The 9,219-nt window shown below is 32.8% G+C and overlaps 1 pseudogene; it reads left to right on the forward strand.

Annotated features, from left to right (window-relative positions):
- The first annotated feature begins 7,528 nt into the window (after positions 1-7,528).
- Positions 7,529-8,231, forward strand: LOC127733759 (uncharacterized; annotated as a pseudogene).
- The last annotated feature ends 988 nt before the right edge of the window (positions 8,232-9,219 follow it).

Genomic DNA, 9,219 nt, shown 5'->3' on the forward strand with positions numbered 1-9,219 from the left:
TATGTATTAAAGGGGTTATTCAAAACCAAGTGACAAACAATGTCTTTTAAGAACAAGACGAAATCCTTGTTTTCCACTCTCATTTGACACTTTGATCCAATCAAAAACAATTGTTGTCATTCTGATGACTATTATATCCCAAAAACACCTGTCTATCATGTGTATGTCTTCGGGAGTTCGAAATGCTCTGACGTCCAACGGCCTGTTTTGATGACTGGTTAGGGCTTCGGGACGTCAGTGAGTAGGACATATAGAAAAGCATGAAAAGGATGACACATCACCTGGGAGATATGCATTCTATATGTAGGTGCTAATGGGTTTTGCTACATAAGAATGGAAAGTTCACAAGGGTAAAATTGAAACCATCTTCTCTTTCGTCATGAAGTTTATTTCTTGACCTACACTAACGGTAAATTTAATTTATAATTCAAGATATGAAGTAGACTCAACTTTATCAATGTTTTATGTTTATTTCAAATGTTAAATGGAATACAATATATACTAGCCAAGAAACGAAACAATACCCGATTTTTTATGTTATTATTCTATAATATACAAAACTAAAATAACTTTGTTGAAAACTAAAATAAATACTTGTGATAAAACCTGGGTATCGTTCTTTTTGTTGTGTCTAGTACATATGCAATAAACCAAGTAAGAGCGGTGTCGACCCAGGGGGTAGTGAAAAATGTCTTATAATTTCAGTGCTTATATCTATTATGTCTGTTTGTTTTGCACAAACATTGTTGTCAATATAATGGAATTTTATGCGACTGTCATACAAGTGAGAGGTTTAGCTAGCTATTAAACCAGGTTTAATTCACCATTTTCTACACAAGGAAATGCCTGTACCAAGTCAGGAATATGACAGTTGTTTTCCATTAGTTTGATGTGTTTGAGCTTTTGATTTTAAGGGACTTTCCGTTTTGAATTTTCCCTGGAGTTCGGTATTTTGTTATTTTACTTTTTAATGGTTTTAATTATTCATGCAATACAGAATAAAATGTTTCTAATCCTCCAGTGTATTGCAGTACTGAATACAATGCAATCGATTTTCTCGCGGAGTTTTAAGGTGTCTTCCTCCATAATGAAAAAAACAAAAGAAAATGACATTGAGAGATGAACATATTGTTTCCAATTAGTGTATAAACGTCTATGGTATTTCGCCATAGTTGACACGGAGTATGAATGAATACTACACGAGATTCGCTGCTGGTCAACATACAATTCGTAATAAACAGACACATTGTACATAAATTATGAAATATATATATATATATATTTATTTTCAAAAAAAAAATCAATAATATAAGACAAGTGAACCCTAGCAGAAGCAATGTGAAAAGACACGAAAATTATATGAAAACTGTCGGCAACAAAAACTCCATAAAATATGTTTTATATAGACGTTGCGCATGATTGTGGTATCAGTTTAAAAAATGGGATAGTAAGCAGGTTGTTCAGATCAGTAGCACTTGTCTCTCAAAAAATTACCTATATACCTTAACATAACACTGAAAGGCTACATCACTTGTGGAAGGAATTATAATCCATATAAACAAGTTCAAGTTATTTCGTTAAAATTTTAAGTCATGGAAACCTAACCATCCATTTGACTCACTTATTGAACATCGAAATTCAAAAGTCCAGGTCAAGCTCATCATGTCCTCTAAATCCTTGACCTTGTTAGCTAAATTTATTTACAAATGTAAGTAAGAAGTTGATAAAAAAATTAGATCATCATGTGGCGGGAAATGTTCACAACACCGAGAGACACATTGTTACATTATTATTAAAAGATATGACCTCTCCGTATTGGAAATAAGCACATATAATGTTCAAGAAATGTCGAAACTGTAAGTCATACATTGTAGGAATTAGAATATTCAACATGAAAAACCTTAACATTTTGACACGATCAAAGTTTATCATGGCAACATTGAGGTCTTTAAAAAGTAGATACAGAAAAAAAGAAATGTAATTGTAGATAATACACCTTATCGCTATTTAGTCCAATCCGGAAAAAACAGTCATTTAGACAACTTCCTGTTTGGGTCAACAGGCCGCAAACAAAGGTCATCAGTAACGAGCTGAGGGAGGGAAAAATTTAGAAAGCGATCAAAAGGAAACTTTGATAGATTATGATCCACTTTTTCCAAACTCAAATTAAAGTCAAAAAAATATTGTGTTTGAAGTATTTACGATGTTTTAAACAGGTCTCATTGAAAAGTATCATGCATGGTGCATTGTTTAAACAGGGTCCCAGATAGCGTCAACTGGATGAAAAAGTTGTGTAATTTTAGAACTTATCCGGAATGGAATAAATAGCGAATAGGTGTATATTTAGGACATGAAACTGTATGGGTAAATAAACAGTACGTGTCATGGGGAAGATTTTTTTAAATTTTAACTTGTTATAACGACTTAACTAACTCGCTATAACAAGTTATCAAGTCATTATAACGAGTTCGCTAAGTAGTTATAACGATTTAAAATTAAAAGCACAAACAATTCCCCATGACACGTACTGGCTTCCCTATAAATGATTCAGTAGATGAGACTAGGGGAAACATAATTATTTACTATAAATAGAACTTTCAGCTGTACATCAAAATTTTAACTCATTATAATTATTGTTGATATTATTTGGTGTTAACTATTAGTAACTATGAGTTTTCGTTGACGGTTAATATTTGTTTGTTAAATATACATAAAAAAAAATTTGTATTGTTCTATCACTATTTAGAAATTAAAACATACAAAAGAGAAAAAAAATATGAATCATATTTATGTTCAAAAAAAAAATGAGTATTCCTTAACGGTTTACATTCTTTTTCATTTGTATCTGAAAGTCTTTTAGCAATCAGAACCAGGTTTCCTTATTGTATACATGTATGTGCACCAGATGCGCATGTCTCTTGAGTGATGATCGTGGCCTTAATATTTGAAAATCAAAATAGAAATCAAAAGCTGATACTTGCTGTTCACATTTAACATGGACATATGTATGCCTTTTCAAAGTGTTTTCACCTTCATTTTGCAATTCTCATATTTCATAAAAATAGATTCAGTCGTTCCTGAAATGTAACTGTAAATGAAACTGGTTTGTTTTTATTTGATGTACTTTATAACTTATAACGCAAATTGGCCAACCGTTCTTAATAAACTATAAAGAAATTCTATATTACAGTTATAGTGATGAATCTATATACTAGTACGTAAAATAAGTGAAGATGCAAAGGGGACAATACAAAAAAAAAACGTCAAAGAAAAAAAGACAAACATCATAACCAAAAAAGAAAGATGACAAAATGACAAAAATTATTGAACCGAGGACCATAGTTTTACACTTCAAGGTAGTTGTTCAATTCGTAAAGCTAAAAAAACATAAAACGTTTCTCGCTTTCCTAAACCTGTCCAAAGCTTTTGATAGAGTCTGGTGAAATAGTCTTTTCTATCTTTTGTGGAAAAACGGCTTCAAGGTAAGTGCTTGAAATTGTTCAAATCACTTTATAGTGATGTATCAAATAAATATAAAAATAAGAAGATAAGTATTGTTTGGTGCTAGAGAATTTTGGCCTGAAACAAGGCTGTGCTTTATCTCCGACACTTTTCTCTGTTCTAATGAATGACCTCGTAGGTATGCAAAAAACCAGTAATTTGGACGTCGAGCTCTATCAAAAAATTTTGAACTATTTAATGTTTGCTGCTGATGTAGTCCTTATCGGGAAGTCTGAGGAGGAAATAAAGTGTCTGCTAGATATGACAGCTAAATTTGCATCAAAGTGCAATTTAAAATTTAACCCCCAAAAAATCCAAGATTATGATAGTAGGTAAGCTATGATTCAAGGCCAAGACACAAGTAAATTATGACGAATTGTATTTGAAGAGCTAAAGTCCCTAACGTTTCAAAGGGATGGGATTGTCCGCAGTATATGATAACTTTGTTTAATATGGTTGGTCTGGATCACTTTTACAACTCGAATTTAAATTTAAATATATTTGAACAGTTTCTTGAAAGGTTTGTTCGTAGAAGAGTATATCAAGTAATAAATAAAAAAAAAGCCTAGATGCTTCTCTTAATTTAATTTTGCACTCGGAAGGCAGCAGTATCTGTCGAACTTGCTAGACACTAAGTTTGCAAGACTAAAATTGTTAACACGAACAAACTGTTTACCTGTGAACCAATTGAAAAGTCTTATATAGGATGAATCTTAGCGAGAGTCCCACTTGCCAAATGTGTTCAAGTAGATCTGACGAATCCGTTGAACACTTCCTACTGGAGTGTTCTGGATATTCTTCAATACGAAATGAATACTTTACTGATATAAATGAATACATAAGCTCTACCTTTCCAGGCCTCTGATTCACAGAGTTAGCATTATTCGATAAAATACAAATACTGATATGTGATTATTTTTATCAGGTTGATCCCTATATAAGTAAAAATATAGACAGTTTTAGTGAAAAATGTTGAGCGAAATGTATTCTCACAGATCATTGGTTTTGGAACCTGAAGTTTAAATGTGATTTGTCTGTGCAATATGATATGCAACTCTTAGTTTAATTTCTATTTTTATGTTGTACATAATTTTGTAATTTCTTTTATGTAAGCTGTCTTATTTTATAATGTACCAATTTTTAATTCTAATAATGACATATGAATATTGTTTACTTGTTTGTATATGTTCATTGCATATGCTGTTAGACGCATTTGTGGATACCCTCAAAGTCCGCAAGTGCCCCCGTTGTACAGGATAGTTTCTAAATATCTATATATATATATATACATCCGTTGTTCGACCTGTTAGTCAAATGCGTTTTGTTTAAATATACTTTTTCCTTTTTTGGACTTGTACCAAGAAATTTGTTTTGCATGCACACACGTGTACAAAGAAAACAACGTTCAAACCTATGATTGCGTTGGATAAAAACCGCAATTTCTATACGTGTGCATGCAAAACAAATTTCTAGGTAGAGGGGTCTAAATACAGCACAAACAACATTTTCCAAAAGACAATAAAAGTGAAAAAGTATATTTTAACAAGGCGCATTTGACTAACAGGTCGAACAACTGATGTTCTTAAACCCTGCTGACTGCCATTGGCGATTGCCAAATAAACGTATCACCAGATGTAACAAATGGATCTCAATTATTAATTAAATACCAAACAGAAAACAATAAACTTGCGACAAAGATGGTATACCGCAAACATGAGTTGCAAAAATTTTTACACCATATCCGGATTTCGACAATTAATGTCTCTTCAGTGATGTTAGGAATCGAAACGGTATTTGGAAGGCCATATAATTTACCTCAATTTAGGATAGACTCTTGAATTTTAATGAGTCGGAATAGGATGAACGGATCATATAAACCCGAAGGAAAATATAATACAGGCCCAAACGAAAAAATATAAACAAGTCTAAATTAAATACAACAATGCGTTGGATAAAAACCGCAATTTATATACGTGTGCATGCAAAACAAATTTCTAGGTAGAGGGGTCTAAATACAGCACAAACAACATTTTCCAAAAAAACAAACGAGTAAAAGTATATTTTAACAAAGCGCATTTGACTAACAGGTCGAACAACTGATGTTCTTAAACCCTGCTGACTGCTATTGGCGATTGCCAAATAAACGTATCACCAGATGTAACAAATGGATCTTAATTATTAATTAAATACCAAACAGAAAACAATAAACTTGCGACAAAGATGGTATACCGCAAACATGAGTTGCAAAATTTTTTACACCATATCCTGATTTCGACAATTAATGTCTCTTCGGTGATGTTAGGAATCGAAACGGTATTTGGAAGGCCATATAAATTAACCTCAATTTAGGATATATATATATATATATATATTCAACTATCAACCAAACACTTTATAAAATAATACAAATATTGAGTAACACGACTCCTGCTAAAACCGGGGGTGAATACAAGTGATGGGAGGGTTTTCATTTTCTGCTCGATTATTGGCATCCGTCGTGTTTCTCATTGCAAGAAAAAATCGTTGAGTAGTCGCAATCGGTGATGTCAAGGAAAAGAGAACAGGATTGTGACAACGGCAAGTGGATGTAAGGTTCTCACTTTACTGAAAACCGAAAATATTGTTATGTTACAGAGAGGCAGAATGGGACATTGTACTTTCACCTTTAAAACGTTATGTCGTTTTTAAGAATTACTATTTTATTTTCCTCGTTTTTACAAAACATTTCGAAACGTGAAATTTCATATTTAATTTACCTCGTGATAACAAATTCCATTTAGGCCAAATATTTCACTTTAAATTTAAGAAAATTATGAAATTATATATAGCCCTATGGCTTCTTCAGATAAATATCGAAAAATAAAAGGTGTTCCTCATATTTTAGTTTTCTATGTAGAGTTTTGTATTCTGTTTGTCTTTTGGTGGTTTTTCATCTTTTGCAATGACATTGTCAGTTTGTTTTCGACTTAGGAGTTTGAATATGCCTTTGGTATATTTCGCTTCTCTTTTCTGAATAAATATAAAACTGTTATGATGATGTCGTATATTATGTGGTTTTGTTCTCCTTAACCTTTCCAAGAGAGTCAGACTATTAAATTACAAGCTTACATTTATGCAGGACGATAATTCTTCTAACTACTTTCTGTAAACTAAATATATATGCATTCAATCGCTTTTACTTGCATATGTATGGGTCATATTAGATACGATGATGAAATATTTGAATGAAGTTAAAGCACCTAGAAAAGCAGGGCAATCAACCAAATATCTGCTGGGTCAAAAATAATAAGACCATCTGAAGAGATAATGCGAAAATAGCAAATAAAATATATAAACTGTAATTACGAAATTCAAGCATAATTTAATCAACCAATAAAAAAAACACATAGTTTTTCTGCAGACGAATTTGTGTGTGGGACAGATTACTTTGTAGCCGGATAGCCAGTCCATTCTTTGTCACGTGACATTTTAATATGCCTGCAAAATAAAAAAAAAGAATAATGAATATTCATAGAACTGAAGGAGTTGCTTCACGAAGAGTCAATATCATGAAATTTAACTTCAAAATTAATTAATAACAAACCTTTGATGACAAAATATATAAAAATGATATCATTATGACGTAATAATATATTGTGCACTCATAGTTTTGACACATTTTTTGCCTATATTTTAATAGAATAGTATTTGCTTTAAACGACATTGGCCACATGTAAGGACACCCATAATTTTTCAAGTTGTTAGGTTGTGTATCTGATCCATAGTTATATATTTGTATATTTATATATAACATTTTTTAAACCTTACAAATGAAGGCAATCTAGAAAAAAAACTTAACTTAACTTAAAATTTTATACATGTTAAAACGAATAGCAAACATAACATGGATTAAGTTTATGTAAATATGCATATTTAATACCGTAAATAAAGGTTTTTATTTACAGTATTCAAAAGTTTGACTTTTAGATCCAAATCAAGAAATTCGTTGCCCTACTTTTCTTATTTGACGTAACCATAACACTGATTAATGATACAATTTGGCTTTATAGATTTACGAACTAAAAATGAGCTGACATTTTCACATTCATACATATCAGAGCAAAGACTTCATTATATCACAGCTTACCTTGCTGTAACCTTTTCCATATCCACCTCCTTTACCGAATCCACCTCCGAATCCTCCGAATCCACCTCCGAATCCACCTCCGTATCCACCATATCCACCTCCGTATCCACCTCCGTATCCGCCTCCGTATCCGCCTTTACCATATCCACCATATCCACCTCCTAATCCACCTCCGAATCCGCCTCCATATCCACCATATCCACCTCCGTATCCGCCTTTACCGTATCCACCATATCCACCTCCGTATCCACCTCCGAATCCACCACCATATCCACCTAGGCCTCCGAATCCGCCTCCGTAACCTTTTCCACCTCCATATCCTCCCCATCCACCTCCTTTACCGTATCCACCTCCATATCCACCTCCGTATCCTCCATATCCACCACCGTATCCACCTCCGAATCCTCCGCCATATCCGCCTAGGCCTCCATATCCACCTCCTTTACCGTATCCACCTCCGAATCCACCTCCCCATCCACCTCCACCTCCTCCACGTCCACCTCCCCATCCTCCTTTACCATATCCACCGCCGTAACCACCACCATAGCCATAGGAGGCACAGGCTGCTGCTACACAGACGGCTAATACTACTAACTTCAACATGTTGTCTGAAACAAAATATTTATTTTGTATTTAAATCAGAAAACAATAGTATCATTTTCAAATGTATTAATGCAATAGGAATTATACATTCGATATACCATTTTTTTCAAAAAGACGAAAGAGGCTTTGAATTCGGGGACGTATGCAACAAATCATGTTACTTTGAATATTAACAAGTGCAGTGCAAAAATATAGACAGCAGTTCCCTACTAGCAGACATCAATTAAGTAATCAATCAATCAATCAACCAACCGATCAGCAGGTCAACATATAGTAATATGTATTTAATATAGAATTAAGGAAATGTGTATGATTGTCAATGAGACATATATCAACAAGAGTTCAAATGAAGTAGACGTCAAAACAATTTTCAAAAATAGTTTTATATATAATCACAAATATGATATAATTCTTTTAATATCATGGTGAACAGCAAAGACTAAATGCATACACGAATTTTAAAATGGTAAATTAATCTTATTATAATAGTACTACAGGTTATTACTCATTTTACACGAATCAAGATATAGTAAAAAAAAAACACAACAACAAAAAAAAGGTATAAGATACCAAGGTGGTACTCTAAACTCATAAACTGACAACGCCATGGCGACAAAAACAGAAAGATGGACGAAAAGACAAACAAGTTCACAAAACGTGACATGCAATAATTGTGTATATCATTTTGGTGTTACATTTTCAAAAACGGCATGCGGAGTAATTTCAAACATTATTTTTCCTTTTTGAACTAAGTCATTTCATCTCAAGGAAATATAAAAAAAAAATCAGATGAATATGCATAAAAGACGATTTGGGGAATTGGTGAATGGGACAGAAATCCAAGAATACACTATTCCTTATTTTTGTTTAAAATAATGCAGACTTCTTTAAACTTTGGTGACAAAGAATATACTTATTGTTCGGTGATCCCAATATGTCAATAAAAACAACTGATAATTTATAATAGAAAAACAAAGGATATGCCCCCC

The sequence above is a fragment of the Mytilus californianus genome, unplaced genomic scaffold, assembly GCF_021869535.1.
Source record: "Mytilus californianus isolate M0D057914Y unplaced genomic scaffold, xbMytCali1.0.p SCAF_3, whole genome shotgun sequence".
Classification (NCBI taxonomy): domain Eukaryota; kingdom Metazoa; phylum Mollusca; class Bivalvia; order Mytilida; family Mytilidae; genus Mytilus; species Mytilus californianus.